Source organism: Elephas maximus, chromosome 11, assembly GCF_024166365.1.
Source record: "Elephas maximus indicus isolate mEleMax1 chromosome 11, mEleMax1 primary haplotype, whole genome shotgun sequence".
Lineage (NCBI taxonomy): Eukaryota > Metazoa > Chordata > Mammalia > Proboscidea > Elephantidae > Elephas > Elephas maximus.
In genome coordinates this window covers 107352406-107373637 of record NC_064829.1, presented here as the reverse complement: position 1 = coordinate 107373637, position 21232 = coordinate 107352406, and the positions used below count along the sequence as shown (strand labels likewise).

The following is a 21232-nucleotide window of genomic DNA, read 5'->3' as shown; positions in this document are numbered from 1 at the left end:
CTTCAACCTTCTCATCTCTAATTGAGAGCTTTGAAGAAGTCACCAGGGATGACACAAAGATGATGATAGTGTTAGGGATCTACAGAGAATGAGAGGCATCAGACCCCGTGATCATCATCCATGGTCACCCCATCACACTGCCAGCTACTTTACCCAGCACAAAACATCCAGCAGCCTCTCATGGTCATATTGCCAGTGGTGACACACCAGCATTTGTGATGTAGTTCATTCATATTGATAGAACCACTGTATACAACTCCCTGGTACAGGAAAAGGGACACACAAGGAGAACTTCCCTCTAATACCAAGGTAAAGAAAACATTTAATTTAGTGGCTGTTGGAAATAAATATGCATCAAAAGCTAGGTTCTTAGTGAGAAGCCAGTTGTCCAATATAACCTCTTATTTGGAGGTCCAATTTCCCTCTATAACAGCCCTGCCAAGGTGCTATCTAGGTTCTGCTTGAACTTCTCCAAAGACAAAACACTCACTACCTAAGAGGAAAGTCCTTTCCTCCATAGAATCACACAGAATGTTAGAATGGTCTTCCTCGCTATCATCTTTTGTCTATTTCCTCAACAACAACAACAAAAAAAGTTGCCTTCAGGTGGACTCTGACTCATGGTGACCCAATGTGTGTCAGAGTAGAACAGAGCTCCAAAGGGTTTTCAACAGCTGTTATCTTAATGGAGAAGGAGTCCTGGTGGTGACAGTGGTTAAAGCCCTTGGCTGCCAACAGAGCAGTTGGTCGTTAAAATCTACCAGTTGCTCCTTAGAAGAAAAGTACGGTAGTTGGCTACCACAAAGATTACAGCCTTGGAAAACCTATGGGACAGTTCTACTACGTAACATAGGTCAGTATGTGCCGAATAGACTAGATGGCAATGTGTTTTGCGGGTAATCCATATGGAAGCAAATGGAAAGGCCTTTCTTCTGCAGTGCCACTTGTGTTGTCTGGAACCACCAAACTTTCCTCTAGTAGTCTAGCACAAACCCATTGTGCCACCCAGGACCTTTACCATCAACAGAATCTCCTTATGAGGTTCCCCTTTTCTTCCCTTCATTTCCCTGTGTGTGTCTCCCCAGGACGAAAACCATGGAGTGGCAAGCTCAGAGCATGAGTTCTAAAGACACAACATCAGTGAACAACAACAATGCTATAAATATTCAGTCTGTGTTCTTGTCAGGAAATACGCCAGAAAAATACACTAAGCCTTCTTTATTTGTGACTTTTTTATCACTCTATTTGCTAATGATGTACATAGGAAAAAATTATATTTATCAGCATGTGCAGGATCCAGCACAGAAATATGGAGAAGCCCATATGCTTGAGAGTTTTCACCTTAAACTCTGCCCACCTGGAATTACTAGGGATGATGGTGATGGCCTGGAAGATACTCAAGAGACCAGTGTTGCCAGTGTACACTCTCCTGCCTACCCTGTGAACACAGAAAAATGGTTTGCATCCAAAATCTATTTTTAAAAAATCTTTCCAGCTGTCATGGATTGAATAGCGTCCTCCAAAAATATGTGTCAACTCGGTAAGGCCATGATTCCCAGTATTGTACAGTTATCTTCCATTTTGTGATTTTTCCTATGTGTTATGAATCATAATGCCTGTGGTTAAAGAGGATTAGTGTGAGTTGTAACACCCTTGCTGAGGTCAAATCCCCTGATCCAATGTAAAGGAGTTTCCCTGGAGTGAGGCCTGCATCACCTTTTATCTTACAACAGATTAAAGGAAAGGGAAGCAAGCAGAGATTGGGGACTTCATCCCACCAGGAAAGCAGTGCTAGGAGAAAAGCGTGTCATTTGGACCCAGGGTTCCTTCGTGGGGAAGTTCCTAGTCCAGGGGAAGGTTGATAACAGGGACCTTCCTCCAGGGATGACAGGGAGAGAAAGCCTTCCCCTGGAGCTGACGCCCTGCGTTTCCACTTTTAGCCTACTATACTGTGAGAAAATAAATTTATCTTTGTTAAAGCCATCCACTTGTGCTATTTATGTTATAGCAGCACTAGATGACTAAGACACCACCCAATAGCTGCTATAGTCTCTGGGATTCCCCTAGAGAGAATGACCAAAGAGTTGGCTACAGTCAAGGGCTTGAGAGTCAAGTCTGTAGACCATAACCTGCACCCAGTGAAGTAGAGGAAGTAAAGAAGAAAGAAATTCCCCAGGATACCAACTATAGCCTGTGATAAGAAAATCATTCCCATTGTCAAATACAGGAAGTACATTCTCTCAGTTCCCAATAACTGATATTTGTCTTCAGAGCCAGAGGGTCCTGTACGGGAAAGTAAGACTTGGGTCACATGTATAATGTCAACTGAAATCCACTATTCTCCACCTACCATTAATTCCCACTTAGAAAAATTAACTTGATGTTTTTCTACCAAAAGAGATTTCCAAGAGTTGAATGTATAACCTTTAAAGAGCACTTGGAATGTATGCTATGAAGGCAATATATGTGGCAACTTCTTTATTTTTCACCAATCTATGAGGCAGGTACTACTATCACTTCCATTTTGAAGAAAAGAACTTAGGCATAGAAAGGTTAAGTGATTTTTCTAAATTCACGTGGTGGTTAGTTGCACAGTGGGGAGTTGAACTTGGCTGAGCTGGTTGCAAAGACAGCTCACCACCACACACTACTATCCAAGTGGAAAAATGGTGTGGAATTAGAGGCATCTGACCTCCTCCAGTTTCACCAGGAGGGAGGGGGGAATCACCACCAATGTCAGTCCAAGACTGATTTCTATGAGGTGTAGGTCACACATACCTCCTCTCTCCAAACTTTTTACCATTTTTAACACCAGCCATCCCTCCCACAGCACTCTCCACTTCTCTACCATGTTGTATAGCTTGTTGCAGTGACCACACAGAACTCACGGATCATACGCAGAGTTATGGGGCTTATTAGGGAAGTAATAGGCTGTAACTCAGGATGAGTATCATGAAGCATATAGGCAAAACATCCCTTCTTCAGTGCAGTACAGTTCTCTTGGCTCCTCTTGGCTGTGCATGGCTCCTCTTGTCCCACTCAGGACAGGTTCTTCTTGGCCCTTGGCCCTCAATCTGGCCTCTGCCTTGTTTAGGGAAGTGTTACTCTTTTAACTCTGTCAATGAGTTTACGGAGACACCCCGCTCTGCCAGAAAACCTCCTGCCTGAAGGCACTCAGCTGTCTCGCACTGTGGTTCCGCATGCCCTCTGTAGCCACCTTTCTCCATGGGCCAGGAAGCCCACAACAGCCTCATGTTGGTTTCCTGGTTCTGGTGCTGCTGTTTCTCTGCTGCTGGTTTCTGATGTGCCTGCTGTTGCTTCTTACCATCTATCTCCTGGCCTTAGGAAGTTCTCAGTGCAGGGACCCTGGGTCCAAAATGCACACTCCTCTCCTGGTTCTTATTCTTGCGTGGTAAAAAGGTACCTTCTAGCCTCTAGAATTGGCTCTTTTTAAATCTTGTGGGGTGACAAAGCTGACCAATCCCCTACAATAATTCCATACACCTTGTTTGGGTTAGTAGCTGACTCTTCAATCTTCTTGGTGGGTCACAAGCACCTTATTTGCATAGTCATATCAATCATTGCTAGAGTTACCAGACCATGGTGAGAATGGCCATATTAACAGGATTCATCACAATGCACCTAACTAATTACCTATGTTCTTCCAATAACCCAGATCTGTATTTAGTTTTGCATTGGTGATATTTTTTCTTATAATGTTGGTTGTGACAAGTTTCCATTGATGTGTAAAAAAATTATTCCATAAGCCAATATCAATTCTGAATAAAGATTTAGAAATTTTAATGAAATATAAATTCACTGATTTCAGTAGGATACTACAGGAACCCGCCTCATGAATAGGCTGAATTCAATTAATTCAAGGTTGGCCTGATATTAGGATGGCAAGAGAATAACACATTTGCTTTTATGCCAGGAACAGAATATAATGGCACCTATCACAGGAATTATTGAACAATCTCATATTGTGCCTTAAACAACGGGACATGTAACACTTTGGTGTTATTCTAAGGTGCTGTCAAATTGGTTTGAGCTCATAGTGACGCAGTGTACAATAAAATGAAACTCTGCCTGGTCCTGCGCCATCCACACAATTGTTATGCTTGAGCCCACTGTTGCAGCCACTGTGTCAATCTAGCTCATTAAGACGTAACACTAATAAGTGATAAAATAGTGGAGAGTAGAAACTAAACCATTGGTACTTTCGCATCATATGCTCATCATTTAATGGATACATAAGTTAAGTAAAATTATTAGCAGCGGAATGAGATTTGTAAAAGATATTGACATATAAGACACACCTGGAAAATGAAATTTGCAAGGCATGACATCTTGTGCATTTTATAAATTGAAATAGTAGATTTTTTTTATTATCATTGAAAGTATTATAGTACTTTTAAACCAGAGAAAATAGCACAATAGATTTGAGCTTGGAAGCTGCTATATAAACCCCATTATTATCAAGTTATCTTTTCCTTAAATTCTGCTTCCCTAACTTCTAGATGGAAAATAGTCTCCCCATAATCAACAGACCATGGATGTTTCCAGAAGAGGCACAGTTACTGTCTCCATTAATGCACCATACACCAGAATTAGTTAAAACATTTCTATTCCAGCAACAACAATTCAGATACACTATTTTTGCACAGGATTCAACAATTCACATAGATTCATCCTGTTCTGTATTACAGGCATGGAAGTGTTACAGGCACACCTCTAATAATCCTGACAATTCTTATGATTTCTGTACAGTAGGCTTAAAAAAAAAAAAAAGTTTTGTTTTTTTTTTTTAACAGCAGATTAATTCAGAACTATAGCCTTTAAACATCTTCAAAATCTGGTTTTGTGATCACTAGGACTAAAAACCCAAAAAAACAAACACGTTGCTGTGAAGTCAATGATAGAGACCCTATACAACAGAGTAGAACTGCCCCATAGGGTTTCCAAGGAGCCCCTTGTGAATTCAAACTGCCAGTCTTTTGGTTAGGAGCCATAGCTTTTAAGCACTACACCACCAGGATTTCCATCGATAGGATTCGACACCAAAAATTACTATTCTTGAGGATGACACTGAACAACACAAGGCCACAATTTTTTGCTTTTGTCATTGTTCTTAGGCGTCATCAAGCTCATTCTGACTCATAACGACACTATGCACAACAGAATGAAACACTGTCCAGTCCTGTGCCATCCTCACAATTGTTGCTGTGCTTGAGCCCATTACAGTAGCACTGCGTCGGTATATCCCATTGAGGGTCTTCCTCTTCTTCACTGACCCTCTACTTTACCCAGTGTGATGTCATTCTCCAGGGACTGATACCTCCTGATAACATTTCCAAAGTATGTGAGATGTAGTCTTACCATCCTAGCTTCTAAGGACCATGTACATCCAAGACAGATTCATTTGCTCTTTTGGCAGTCCACAGTACAGCCAATATTCCTTGCCAACACCACAACTCAAAGATGTCAATTCTTCCTTGGTCTTCCTTATTCAATGTCCAGCTTTCACATACATATGAGGTGACTGGAAAAACCATGGCTTGCCTGAGGTGCACTTTAGTCCTCAAGGTGACATATTTGCTTTTTAACTTTTTAAAGAAGTCCTTTGCAGCAGATTTGCCCAATGCAATACATCTGATTTCTTGACTGCTGCTTCCCTGGGTGTTGATTGTGGATCCAGGTAAAATAAAATCCTTGACAACCACAATCTTTTCTCCGTTTATCATGATGTTGCTTATTGGTCCAGTTGTGAGGAATTTTTTTTTTTTTTTTTTATGTTGAGGTGCAATCCATACTGAAGGCTGTGGCCTTTGATCTTCATCAGCAAATGCTTACAGTCCTCTTCACTTTCAGCAACCAAGGTCATGTCATCTGCATAACGCAGGTTGTTAATGAGTTTTCCTACAATCCTGATGCCCCATTCTTCTCCATATAGTCCATTTCGTGGATTATTTGCTCAGGATACAGATTGGTGTGCTGAATGGATACAACCCTGGCGCACACCTTTCCTGACTTTAAACCATGTAGTAACCCCTTCTTCTGTTCGAACCACTGCCTCTCCATCCATGTACAGATTTCTCATGATCACAATTAAGTGTTCCAGAATTCCCATTCTTTGCGATGTTATTCATAATTTGTTATGATCCACACAGTTGAATGCATTAGCACAGTCAATAAAACACTGGTAAACATCTTTCTGGTATTCTCTGCTCTCAGCCAGGATCCATCGGATATCAGCAATGATACCCCTGGTTCTACCTCCTCTTCTAAATCCAGCTTGAATTTCTGGTAGCTCCCTGTCAATGTACTACTGCAACTGCTTTTGAATGATCTTCAGCAAAATTTTACTTGTGTGTGACATTAATAATATTGTTCAGTAATTTCCACGTTCAGCTGGACAATCTTTCCTGGCAATAGGCAAAAATATGGATATCTTCCATTCAGTTAGCCAGGTAGCTATCTTCCAAATTTATCGGCATAGACAAAAGAGCACTTCCAGTGCTGTATTCATTTGCTCAAACATCTCAATTCCGAGAGTCTTGTTTTTCACCAATGCCTTCAGTGCAGCTTGGACTTTTTCCTTAAGTACTATCAGTTCCTGATTATATGCCACCTCTTGAAATGGTTGAACATCTACTAATTCTTTTTGGGATAATGACTCTGTGTATTCCTTCCATCTTTTTTTGATGCTTCCTGTGTCATTTAATATTTTCGCCATAGAATCATTCACTATTGCAACTCAGGGCTTGAATTTTTTCTTCAATTCCTTCAGCTTGAGAAACACCAAGCGTGTTATTCCCTTTTAGTTTTCCATCTCCAGCTCTTTGCTCGTCATTATAATACTTTACTTTGTCTTCTTGAGCCACCCTTTGAAATCTTCTCTTCAGTTCTTTCACTTCATCAATTCTTCCTTTTGCTTTAGCTGCTCGACGTTCAAGAGCAACAAATCACCTAGCATGGCAGCATAAGTCAGATCAAATCAACTTTAGAGGTAAAGCAGTTTATTATTTTTGTAATTAGTATCATTTTTACATTTCTTACTGGACATTTTTCCAATATTATTGCTTGTTGGACCAGAAACATAATCCGGCTGATATGAATACACAACCACATAAACACACATTTATATGTATACACATGGTTCACGTGTGTGTGTAACACCGATCTCTTGAAATATGATCATTTCATATTTGCTCAAATTCTATGCAATGTGTAAACTAGCAACTGAAACTTGTGCAAAAGCATACAATTAGATATTCCTGATACAGTGAGGGGATTTTGTCTTCCTTATCCAGGGAAAACAGAGCCTGCAGACACTGGAGTCATGGCTCATGAGGACAAAGGGGCTGACTGTAGGGAAACACGCAGTATTTAGTGTGCCTGTGTTCACCAACCACCAAGTGGGATAATTAAAAACACCCATAAAAATTTGAAAGATGGACGAGAGAGTGTACAAAGATACAAAGGTGCTCACCAGGACAGGGATGGTTTGGGTGGCTCTGGTTTCAGGGGAGGATTTGGGGGAGACATTCCTATGAATGTGTCGGACCCGTTGCTTGTGTCTACATAGGATGAAAACCATGGAGCCGCTGGCCCAAAGCGTGACTCCCAAAGACACAATATCAGGGAGGGGTAACAATGCTGCATGCAATGAGTCTACGTTTCTATCAGGAAATACACTAGAACAACATTCTAAATCTTTTTTGTTAGTGATGTTTTTGTTATTCCATTTGCTAATGATATTCATAGGAAGAGTGATATTTACTAGCATGTGCAGGATCTAGCACAGGAATATGGAGAAGTCCATGTATTTGGGAGCTTTCACCTTAAGCTCTGCCCACCTGGAGTTCCTGGGGCTGATGGTGATGGCCTGGAAGATACTCAGGAGACAAGTGCTGCCAATGGACACTCCCCTGCCCACTCTGTGAACATAAAAAACAAGTTTGCATTCAAAATCATTGAGCAAATCTTTCCACCCAAAAGCTGCCATGGTCCCTGGGATTCCTCTAGACAGAATGACCATGGAGTTGGCTACAGTCAGGTGCCTGAGAATCAAGTCTGTGGTCCTTAACCTGCACCCAGTGAAGTAAAGAAAGATATTATGGTAAAGTAGAGAAAAATTCCCCAGAATACCAACTGTAGTCTGTGATAAGATCATTCCTATTGTCAATTCCTTGGTGAACATTCTGTTAGTTCCCAGGGACTGATATTTGTCTTCAGAGCCAGAGGGTCCTGCATGGGAAGATGAGACATGAGACACATGTATCATGTCAACTGAAACCCACTATTCTATACTTATCATTAATTCACACTCTGGAACATTGATATAAAGCATTTCTTTCATTAAGATGTTTCCAAGAATTTGAAGTATAACTTTAAAGAGCACTTGGAATGCATACTATGAATACATTACATGTGGCAACTTTTTTATTCTTCACAAACCTAGTAGGCACTGCTACTACATTCATTATAAAGAACAGGAGAACTTTAGCACAGAGAGGTTAAATGATTTGTCTAAATTCACATACTGGCTTGGGGCAGATTGGGCACTTGAACCTGGATGAGCCGGTTGCAAAGACAGCTCATATAACCACCATGCTATACTAACCAAGTGGGAAAAGTGGCATGATGGTGGAGGCATCTGACCTCCTCTAACTTCACGAGGAAGCAGAATCGCCACCAGCATCAGCCCAAGGTGGATTCCTATGAGGTGTAGGTCAGACATAACTTCTATCTCATAAGTTTTTACCCATTCTGACACCAGCCATCCCTCCCACAGCAGTCTATTTCTCCGTTTGGTTCTATAATTTGTTGCAACTGCCACAGGGAACTCACAGATCATACTCACAGTTATAGGGTTTATTAGGGAAGTTATAGGCTAGAAAGTCAGGATCTGGGTGGCAAAGCATGTAGGCAAAGTCTCCCTTCTTCAGTGCAGGACTTCTCTCTCAGCTCCTCTCTGCCCCCTCAGGATAGGCTCTTTTTGGCCTTCAGCCCTTGACTTGGCCCATGCCCTACTCAGGCAAGTGTTACAAAGCCTTCAGGAATTGAAGCAGCGTCCATGGCCCCATCTCTCTGTTCTCATTCAGACAAAGTCAAGACTTAGTCCTGCTTCCTCTGTGACACCGAATCAGTTTTTAACACAGAAGAGTTCCTTATTATAATATGATCCCTTACCCACACCCTGATATGCCTCCTTCCCTTACAGACTCTGCCTGTCAGCCTGAAATAGAAAACACTCACCTGACTCCTTCCCACTGCCAGAAAAGTGGGCTCAGTGTGATGGTCATGACATCCAGGGCAAGTGTCTGAGGGAGGCAGCCAGACCCTCAGATCTTGGTATTTGTTTCTGTGTCCTTTCCTCCCCTCAGAACTGAAATTATCATTTCACCTCCAGTGGCATTGACAGTGCAGGCCTGGGGAACTGACAACCTCTCTGGAAAATGTTTCCCCTGTTGCTAATTACCAAAACCAATTACAAGTTTCTAGTAAGTGTGTCCAAAAAGACCACGGAAGTGTTTGTGAGAGGCTCTTTCTGTCCAGGTTCCTGGAGACAGACAGGGTCCCCATGGAGGCCGCAGGAAATGCCGAAGCCTAACAAATGGGGGACATGAGTCTGTCCAGATTCTCTGCTCCCCTGAAAGGCTCTCCTACCCCAAACATTTTCTCACCTTCAGCCCATGAGCTGCACCATCATTTATGTTATGAATGGAAAATGGAATCAGACAAAATACTTAAGGATTTTTTAATAGGTAGGTGTAAAAACAGAACATGATACCAATAATTTACATGAGATATCACCAGACTCACTCACACAAGTCAATGCCAATGAACACGGGAATTTTGTAAGAAAATATGCTTTATCATTATTGACTCTTCCAGCAGTGTTTTTTTTTTTTCCCCCCAGTGCCATCAAGTCGATTCCAACTCATAGTGACCCTACAGGACAGAGTAGAACTGCCCCATAGAGTTTCCAAGGACCTCCTGGTGGATTCGAACTGACAACGCTTTGGTTAGCAGCCGTAGCACTTAATCACTATGCCACCAGCGTTTCCCCAGCAGTGTTAGGAGGTCTAAATAGAACACTATCCATTGAAGGAGAGTTCACGAGTCCCTCAGAAATAAAAGCTCCAGGGTAGAATGGTTAAACAGGTAGATTCTACAGTTGCTTTAACTATGAGGTAAGGACTCCTGGTGGACAATGGTTAAGCAGTTGGTCACTAGCTAAAATCTGGGAGGCTGGAGGCCACTCAGCTGCTCTGCGGGAGACAAATGTGGCGATCTGCTTCCATAAAGATTACAGCTAAGAAAACTCTATGGGGCAGGTCTATTCCGTCACATGGGGTCTGCATGAGTCACAATCAACTCAACAGGACCCAACAACAAAGAAACAACATCAGGTAATCCAATGTTACTTATTTAATTCAAAAGTATCTGGTGGTTACCTCAGTCCTCCACACTTTTTTTTTTTTTTTTTTTTTTTGGCTGAATTGCCAAAAATTAAAACTGGTTCTTTTTTTATTTTGTTGTGGTGAAAATATATCTAACAAAGCATATGCCATATCCCAATTTCTACCTGTACAATTTATTAACAATGATTACATTCTTGATGTTGTGCAACCATTTTCTGGATCCTTTTCCAAATTATTCCACCACCATTAACATAAACTCAATGCTGACTAGGCAAAAACTTCCCTTTTCAGCCTTCCTCTCTACCCTGGTAACCACTAATAATCTTTGGTTTCTACATACTGGCTTATTTCTTATAGTGAACTCCTACAGTATTTGTCCTATGTGACTGACTGACTTACTTCGCTCAGCATTATGTTTCCAAGGTCCATTCATGTTGTGGCATGTATCAGGAGTTGATTTCTCTTTATAGCTGAGTGGTATTCCACTGTGTGTATGACCACATTTTGTTTATCCATGCATGTATTGATGGACACAAAGGCTTCTTAAGGCTGGGAGAGGAAAAAAATAGATGAGCCTATGGTCCAACATGCACCTTCCGTCTTACTGATACTACCATCCATCCTGGCCCAGCTTGATCCTCCACTCTTCTCTGGGCTTCTCTATTTCCACCCCCATGCCCTCATCCCATCTTAAACATACTTCGGAATAACCAGTTATTCCAAGTATGTTATTCTATGCACAACCCAAATATCACAACCTTAGAAACCTCAGTTCTAATCCACATAATTTCCAAGGCCTTGGAAGTTTGAAGTTTTACCAAGGTTTTCTTCTAAGGACACTCTCAGAATCTCTATGGTACTCAATTTAGACTTCCCTGCAATATCTGTCTCTGCCTCACATCTATGCAATTATAGAGCTCAGTCTCCCCTTCATTCTCTCTCAAAGAATCCAATTTAAGAAATTAAAAAAAAAAAAAACCTCAGTGAACCGTGTAGACTTTTTTAAAGATGGTTACAAAAGACCAGAGAGGGAAGAGTTATTTTGATTCTGAGTGGTAGGTTAGACACTTGCACTTAACTTTCACAAATCCAGTGCCTCTTCCCCCTGCTCTGGAGGCTTGTGCAGACTCTCCATTGGCCAGCTCTCCTGATGTGGTAAAATGCATCCAAAGCACTACTTGCCTCAACCTGCTTGCACCAACCAATTCAGTCTGCCAGGTGCCAACTAGGTGAAGTCTGGCACTGTTTCCCTTCTTCTGAACTGCCTCCCCCTTCCCTGCCACTCAGTCCGACTCCTCAACTTTGTCTTTGATGTTCAAGGCTCCTAGATTTTCATATATAATGGATTCACTTGTTTTTTTTTAAGTCTTTGTTATAAGTGGGACAACAGGAAGCATCTGACTATTCTGCCATCTTAGCCACACCTCCCATGAAAAAAACTACTGAGCACAGCTCTACTCTGACACACATGGGATCACCATGCATTGGAATCTGCTCAACAGCAATTGGCTTGTTCTTGGTTTTTAATTACCCAGTGAGGCAAATACTGTTGCTATCTCTTTTATCCATATCAGGGAACCTGTTTTGAAAAGGTCATGGATTTGAACTCATCTGGTGTGGCCCCAGTCCAGGCTCCTGCTCAGTACCCTGTGGTAATATTGACTCTAACTCCTACCAGCACTCAGTACTCACCTCTTGCACTATCTCCATTTGTGGAGAGCTTCACCATCCAGGTACTTTGCTATGTGTTAGAGTTAGAGTCCTGGGGTGTTAAAAACAGTTAATGCTCTCCACTGCTAACAAAAAGGTTGGACATTTGAGTACACCCAGAGGCATCTGGGAAGAAAGACCTGTTGATCTACTTGTAAAAGATCACAGCCATTGAAAACCTTATGGAGAAGAGTTCTACTCTGACACACACGGGGTTGTTATAAGTTGTAACTGAATTAATTACAACCTATTAATTGGGATAAAAGGGAATAAAATAATAAACAAACAAGAGCTTTGCACAGGCTCATGATAATGAGCCTTGAATGGGGGGATGTGATGAGCTCAAACTTCTGCATCTGAAGATAAAAATAACCAGAACCAACAGCTGTGTCTCCCCTGACCTCAGAGTCTACCACCATGAGGTTAGGTGACCTCAGAGTTCCCCTAAGGCTCACAGGGAACCACATGTATCAACCACTTTCATATCTATGATCCTTTGATTTATCAACACCACAGGTAACAAATCTGGACTGAGGGCCAGAACTCAACTCTCTTGCTTCCTTCTTTAGTGAAAAAAAGGTGAGATTGTTGCCCATAAGGTAGTTACAGGAACCTGCTAATGATAGAGGCTCCAGACCAGGCCATGGTGATGGTTCTTCTTGCTTCATCTTCTGGAGGTCCTGGCACAGGGTGCCCTGTAGGGGACCCACTGGAGGTAAGAGATTTTACTTCATCTCCCCTCACACTATTTTCCCACTTCACCCCTCACTTTGCCCCCAGTTAAAGGACTTTGCCCCCAGTTAAGGGACTTTGCCACCAGTTAAAGGACACCAGCCACAGAGTCAAACAGATGGGTTCCCTCCTGTAAAAAAAAAAAAAAAAGAGCAAAACCTAAAGAAATTGAATCATAAGGTTTATTCTGAGCACATAGGGAGACCATTCTGATTCCCAAAAATGCAAATGGCTAGAAGTAGGCTAGTTACAATGAAGATTCTAAAGAGAAGAGGAGGGAGAAGAATAGATTAACCACTGGCTAATTTTAATGTGATTGATTGCACCTTACCTCCCCTTTTTACTGAGACCAGCTTATCCTGTTACTAGGTTGCCCCCAGCCTGGCTGCTAAAACGTTTGTTGGGCTTGGACTGTGGACCTTTTGGTTAGCAGCTGAGTGCTTAACCACTGTACCACCAGGACTCTTTTAATAGATGATAGACAACAATAAATATATGTCACAAATATCCATAGATGGGTGGATGGGTAGATAAATCAATGCTAATAAGGTAGCTCAGTGCATAATGCTGTTGAGTTTCATTGTGACTTTTTCTCCTCTATCTCATGGTGGAAGCTTAGGGGGACAGCCCTGTTATTTCCCCTTCATCTACCAAGGTCACCAATTCTACAGGTGTGTCTCTGATCACCAGCAGCCCCTGAAATATTGGTGCTCCACCACAACCAGATACGATCGAGACAAACAATGGAGTTTCTGCCCAGACACAGTTGACAGGCCTGGGCAGACATATTGAAATGCTGGAAGTGGAGTTGTCTTGGGAGCCAAGGGTATAGAGCGCCAAGAGAAGAATGAGGAGGAACATGAAAAAGTGATGTTGGAAAGGAGAGTGCTGGTGGGCTCAGCAGGATGCTCAACAGTGTGACCTGTAAGGACTGTAGAAGGTACCAATGATAAGACTTGGCTACTGTGTTAAAAATGAAGGACCTGAGGTGTACAGCAGGGGAATGGTTTGGTCTAGTTAATGGCCTAAGGAGCCCTAGTAGTGCAATGGCTAAGTGCTCAGTGACTGACAGAAAGGTTGGCTATCCAAGCCCATCAGCTGGTCTGAGGGAGAAAGATGAGGCAGTCCGCTCCGATAAAGATTACAGCCTTGGAAATCCTGTAGTCAGTTCTACTCGGTCCTATAAGGTTGCTCTGAATTGGAAATGGCTGGACAGCACATAAAACAATGACAAGTTAGTGTCACGGAGTGCCTGCGTGGATCAAACTGTTAAGTTTGAGACTACTAACCAAAAGGTTGACAGTTCCAACAACCCAGTGGGGCCTTGGAAAAAAGTCCTAGCAATATGCTTTTGAAAGATCACAGACTTGAAAAACTTATGGAACATGGTTCTACTGTTTCCTTGAGGAAAATCTGTTTCTCCTTTTAGATGGAACTTACTATTTTCAAGTTCTTTGTGCTTGGGTTGCACCGGAATTGTTATTTTCTTTTACATAGACAGACTTACTCCACTCATGTATATACCGACTTGGTCCCCCATAGGCATCTGAGTTTGCAAGTCCTGATTTAGACAAGATTTCTTTTTGTTTGGAGAACATGAGTAGGGCAAAAGTTTCACTAACATGCTTGGCTGTTAACTGAAAGGTTGCAGGTTTGAGCCCACCCAGAGACACCTACGTCTGAGAAATCAACCATTGAAAACCCTATGGAGTGCAATTCTACTCTGACACACATGGGGTCGCCACGCATTGAGACAAAATGCTTTGTTTTTTTGGAATCCCAACAATTACCACCATGAGATAGATGATGATGATGATGTTTCTTTTACAGATGAGAAAAAAATCAGGCAGGAAGAGGCAGCTTGCCCAAGGTCACACAACCATCAAGTGACAGAGGTGGGATTTGAACCCAGGGAGTCTGGTTAAAAGTCTAGGCTCTTTACTAATATCCTGTCCTGCATTTAAACTAGCATCTTGCTTCCTGGGCCTAACATTGTAAATTTACATCAATTATAGAGACCCTGTTGATCAACCTGGTATCAAAGATAATTCCAAAAATGCTATGATTTTATTTCCCAATAATTTTGTATCTGATCCAGCAATATTTTTCTTTGCTAACTGTAGGTATGTGTGAGTGTGTGTGACAGTGTATGTGTGACTGTGTGTGAATGTAAGTGCATGAATGTCTATGAAAGGAAGTGTGTGAATGTGTGTGAGTGGAAGTGTGTATATTTTCTGCAAAACTCAACAAATCATCTTTTTTATCTTTCTTCTAGTTCCCACGTCATCGAGTTAAATATGCTTTGAATCACCCTTCCTTTCTTGTTATTGTTGAGTGCCTTCCAGTGGATTTATGACCCTAGGCAACCCCACATGACAGAGAAGAACTGTCCCATACGGTTTTCTAGGCTGTAATCTTTACTGGAGCAGATTGCCAGACTTTGTCATGCAGAGCTGCTGGTTGGGTTCAAATTGTCAACCTTTCAGTTAACAATTACCTAACCATTGTTTCACCAGGGTTCTTTGCTTATTGTCTTAGTTTTCTAGGAATGTCATAGCAAAATATACAATGTGGGGGCCTTAAAGAATACAAATTCATCTTTTTCATAGTTCTGGAACATAGAAGTTTGATTTTAGGGTGTTTAAAGGACCATGCTCTCTCTGTTCTAGGGGAAGATATTTCCTTATCTCTCCCAGCATCTGGTAGCCCCAGGTGTTTCTTGACCTTCCTTGGTGTGTAAACACATCTTCACAGGGCTGTCCTTCTCCCCCTTGTCTCTGTGTATGTCTGTTCTCCTCTTTTATAAGGACAGTGATCAGATTGAATTAGGACACAATCTACTCCAGTAAGATCTCTTTAGATTAATTAATAACATCTTCAAAGAAAGAACTTATTTCCAAATAAAGTCACACTTATAGGCACAAAGGTTAGACTGTCAACATATCTTCTTGGAAGGCTCACTTCAATCCATAAGACTCACTATCTATTCTTAGGATAATTTATTTTTTACATTTATTGTGGAAAAAAAGAAAATATAAATTTTGACTCCTGTGAGGTTGGGGATCGTACCTGTAACAGGCACTCAAACAAAAAACCAAACCAGTTGCTGTCAAGCCATCTCCAGCTCATGGTGACCCAACGTGTGTCAGAAGTAGATCATCGGGCCTTTCTTTTGAGGCACCTATGGGTAGACTCAAACCACCAATCTTTTGGTTAGAAGCCAAGTACATGTACCATTTTCACCACCCCAGGACTCTGCTTAACAACTATTTAGAAGATAAGTGAATAAGCCCCAAAACTCTTTACCCAAGTTTTTATCTCCAAATCTCAATCCTCATTCTATGCTTCTTTCTCAGCCTATGGGGACAAGAGCAATGGAGCAAACTACATCTTCCTTTTCCTTCACAAGAAAGCCCTGACCTACCAAGTCCTGGAGAATGGGAAGCAGAAAGGTAGCCACTGGTATGGGGCCACTGCAAGTCATGATGAAGAGAAACTTTGGAGTTACTGTCCAGACACAAGAAATATATGAAAAATAGAGGCAGTGGAAACAAATCCAAATGTCCATCAATAGACGAACAGATAAACAAAGTGTGGTATATACACACAATGAAATACTACTCAGCCATAAAGAGAAATGATTCCTGATGCATGCCACAACATGAATGAACCTTGAAAACATCATACTGAGAGAAATAAGTCAGTAACAAAAGCACAAATACTGTATAATTTCACTTATATGAGATACAGAGAAAGTGTTTACCAGGGGTAGGAGGGAGGGATAAGGGGGAGATTTTCTTAAGGGGCCACTGAGTTTATGTTAATTGTGGTGGAATGATTTGGAAAAGATTAGTGAGAATGATTGTATAACTTGAAGAATGTAATAAATGTCATTGAATTGTACAGGTAGAAATTGTTGACGTGGTACATGTTTTGATGTGTATATTTTCACCACGTTTTTTAAAAAAATCTACAGTTGTAAAAAAAAAAAAAAAAGATGCCAATTAGGGATGTCGCTAACTCTTCTTAATCAACTCCACCTACCACATTCCTTCTCATTGCTATGACTATTTCCTAATAGCTCCATAACTAAAAACACAAAGACCTTTCCATTCCTTCCCTACCTCCAAACATAAAAACTCTCAGGGAATAACTACGATATTGGCCAATTGTAGAATCAATCAAAGCAGGCAGGGGAATGGAGTACTATGATTGGCTTAGCCAGGCTCATGTAACTAACACTTCTTCCAGCAGAAGTGGGGAAAAGGGACTTGGCCAGATAAAGCAACAGGTATTTATTATTGAAGGAACCCTGGTTTTGCAGTGGTTAAGCACTTGGCTGCACATGGAAAGGCCAATGGCTTGAAACATCCAGAGGCTCCACAGGTGAAAGATACGGCAGTCTGCTTCAGTAAAGGTCATGGCCTTGGAAACCCAATGGGGAAGTTCTATTCTGTTCCATAAAGTCACCATGAGTCGTAATTGACTAGAAGACAATGAGTAAAGGAGTCCTGGAGGTGCAGTGATTAAGTGCTCAGCTACTAACCATAAGGTTGGTGGTTCATACCTATCAGTCACTATGTGGAAAAAAGATGTAGCGATCTGCTCCCTTTAAGATTATAGCCTAGAAATCCCTATGGAGCAGTTCTACTGTGTCCTATAAGGTCACTATAAAATGATTGTTTGGTTTATTATTGTCTTAGCCTACCAGTGGCTCTATAACAGAAATACCACAAGTGGGTGAATTTATTTTTTCACATTTAAGAAGGCTAGTAGTCCAAATTCCATGCACTACTTCTAGGGAAGATTCTCCCTGTATTATCTCTAGGGGAAGATCTCTTTCAATTTCTGTAGACCTGCAGCTCCTTGATTCCTTGGTGATCTCCATGTGGCATACAACTTCCCCTTTGTTTTTGCTCTCTTCTCTATGCCTAATCTGCACAATTTTATAATTCAAAAGTGAGTAGGTTTAAGATACACCCTACACTGGCATGGCTTCATTAATGTAACAAAGAAAACCCTAATCACAAATGGGATCACATCCACAGGTATGTTGTTGTTGTTGTGTGCCATTGAGTTGGTTCTGACTCTTAACAACACTATATGACATAGTAGAACTACCCCGTACGGTTTCCAAGGTTGTCATCTTTATGGAAGCAGACTGCCACATCTTCCTTCCATGGAATGGCTGGTGAATTCAAAATACCCACTTTTTGGTTAGCAGCAGAATGCTTAACCGCTGTGTCATGAGAGCTCCTCTGTAAAGATCACTGCCTGGAAAACACTATGAGACAGTAGAACTGTCCCGTAGTGTAACACATGGGGTAGCTATGAGTTGGAATGGACTTAAAAGCACAAAACAACAACAACGAAACAGGTAGCTGTGGTTACCCGTATAACTGATGGTGAAAGAAAGGAATGAATAAAAGAATGAACAAAGGATCAAATGCATGAAAAGAAAATCAATGATTGCCATTGAGTTTGAGTGAGCTGTGCTATGGACCCAAGTGCGTCTTTCCCTTCCTATTCAAGGGGTGGACACACAACATGTGCATCAGCAGAGGGCATGGGATCCGGCACCCTTGATGTTCCCTGACCCAGAACTACCACGTGGATAGACAGTGGGTGCATTGCTCTCTGTCAGGTAGAATCATCTCCTCCTTTTCGGGGCATCTGTGCCCAAGAACACCATTGACAGAACTTGCTGGAGGTAGAAGTGGAGGTAGGAGTAGAAGGGCAAAAGTCGGGAAGAGGGTTAAGAATGTTCAGAGGGTCACTGTTGAAAGGCTGGATGAGAGGAAACCAACAGGGAAATGGAGAGAAAAAAAAGAGAACTATATAAGGGCAGTCTGTTGACGGAAAAGTTTCCAGATGGTGCACATCATTTGTGTTCCACTACTAATCGAAAGGTCGGTGGTTGAAGCCAACCCAGAACCACTTAAGAAGAAAGGCCTGACAATCTGCTTCCATAAAGATTACCCAAAAATCCAATCCCCTTGAGCCAATTCCGTCTCATAGAGATCCTATGGGACGGAGTTGAAATGCCCCATAGGGTTTATAAGTCTGTAATCTTTATGGAAGCGGACTGCCAATCTTTCTCCTGTGGAGTTATAGGTAGGTTCAAACCGCCAACTTTTTGATTAGCAGCCCAGTGCTTTACACACTATGCCACCAGGGTTCCTCCTCCATTAAGATAACAGCCATTGAAAATCCTTTGTAGTTACAGTTGTAGTCTGACACACATTGGGTCACCATGAGTCAGAGTCGCACAGCGGCACCGGGTTTTTTCTCTCTTTTTTTTTTTTTAAGGAGAAATGAACAAGATGATACTAAGGAAGACCCTTCTAACATTCTGATTGATTTTAAGGAGGAATGGGATTTCCTGGTGGGAAGTGAGCATTTCGTCTTTGAACAAGTTCAAGCAGAACCTAGCTGGTCCCTTGGAAGGGCCATTATAGAGTGAAATTGGACCCTCAAGAGATTTTGAACAACCAGCTTCTCACTGAGAATCTAACATTTGATTCATATTTACTTTCAATGGCCTCTGAAATAATGTTTTCTCTCGCTTGGTCTTAGAGGGAAGTTCTCCTTGTGTGTTCCTGTTCCTGTACCTGGCAGTCCTGTACAGTGGTTGTATCAACATGAATAAGCTGTATACCAAATTCTGGTGTGCTACTACTGGCAATTATGACCATGACTGCCACTGAACATTTTGTCCTTCATAACATGGATAAAGTAACAAGCAGAATGATGAAGTGGCCATGGGCAGTGATCATGGGGTAAGATCCCTCTCATCCTCTGTTGCTCCCCAACATTGTCATTGTCTTTGAAATATCCCTGGTGACCTCTTCAAAGTTCTCTATAGAAGTGAGGGGTTTAGGTGGATGGATTTATGAGAAGGTTGATGAAATGCCACTGATTGTAGTAGAGTGGAGATGGGGTCGGTGTCTACATGGAAGCCTGACTCATTAAGGAAAGAACTCTATTTTAATTTAATAGAACTCATTTTATTTTTGTTTTTATGGTTGAGAATATACACAGCAGTACATACTCCACTTCAACATTTTCTACACACACAATTCAGTGACATTGATTACATTCTTCAAGTTGTACAGCTAGTCTCACCCTCCATTTTCCTAGCTGTTCCTCCCCACCTTAATGTGAATTCTCTGGGCAGCAACTTCAACATTTTCTACACACACAATTCAGTGACATTGATTACATTCTTCAAGTTGTACAGCTAGTCTCACCCTCCATTTTCCTAGCTGTTCCTCCCCACCTTAATGTGAATTCTCTGGGCAGCAACTCTTATGTGTCTTATCTCTATCTCTTTTTTTTTAATTTTTGTGAAAATATACACAGCATAACATACATCCATTCATCAGTTTCTACAGATACACTTCAATGACATTGGTTACATCCTTCACATTGTGTCATCATTCTTGCTATCTCTACATAAGAAAAGGTTTGTTGTTGTTGTTGTTAGGTGCCCTCAAGTCAGTTCCAACTCATAATAACCCAATGTACCAAAGAACGAAACACTGCCCGGTCCTACACCACCCTCACAATCATTTTTATGCTCCAGCCCATTGTTGCTCGTTAAAGGTCTTCCTCTTTTCTGCTGACCCTGTACTTTGCCAAGCATGATGTCCTTCTCCAGGGACTGATCCCTCGTGACAACATGTCCAAAGTGTGTAAGATGCAGCCTCACCATCCCTGCCTCTAAGGAGCATTCTGGTTGTACTTCCTCCAAGACAGATTTGTTTGTTCTCTTGGTACTCCATGGTATATTCAATATTCTTCCCCAACGCCACAATTCAAAGGTGCTAATTCTTCTTCAGTCTTCTTATTCATTGTCCAGCTTTCACATGCATGTGATGCAATTGAAAATACCATGACTTGGGTCAGACCCACCTTAGTCTTCAAGGTGACATCTTTGCTTTTCAGCACTTGAAAGAGGTCCTTTGCTGCAGATTTGCCCAATGCAATGCGTCTTTTGATTTCTTGACTACTGCTTCCATGGCTGTTGATTGTGGATCCAAGTAAAATGAAGTCCTTGACAACTTCAGCCTTTACTCCATTTGTCATGATATTACTTATTGGACCAGTTGTGAAGATTGTTTTATGTTGAGGTGTAATCCATACATAAGGCTGTGGTCTTTGACCTTCATTAGTAAGTGCTTCGGGTCCTCTTCACTTTCAGCAAGTAAGGTTGTGTCATCTGCATAACGCAGGCTGTTAATGAGTCTTCCTCCAATCCTGATGCCCCGTTCTTCTTCATGTAGTCCAGCTTCTCGGATTATTTGCTCAGCATACAGATTGAATAGGTATGGTGAAAGAATACAACCCTGGCGCACACC

General features: G+C 41.6%; 1 pseudogene; it reads right to left on the bottom strand.

Annotated features, from left to right (window-relative positions):
• Positions 1 to 7267: 7267 nt before the first annotated feature.
• Positions 7268 to 8287, bottom strand: LOC126085432 (vomeronasal type-1 receptor 4-like; annotated as a pseudogene).
• Positions 8288 to 21232: the final 12945 nt, after the last annotated feature.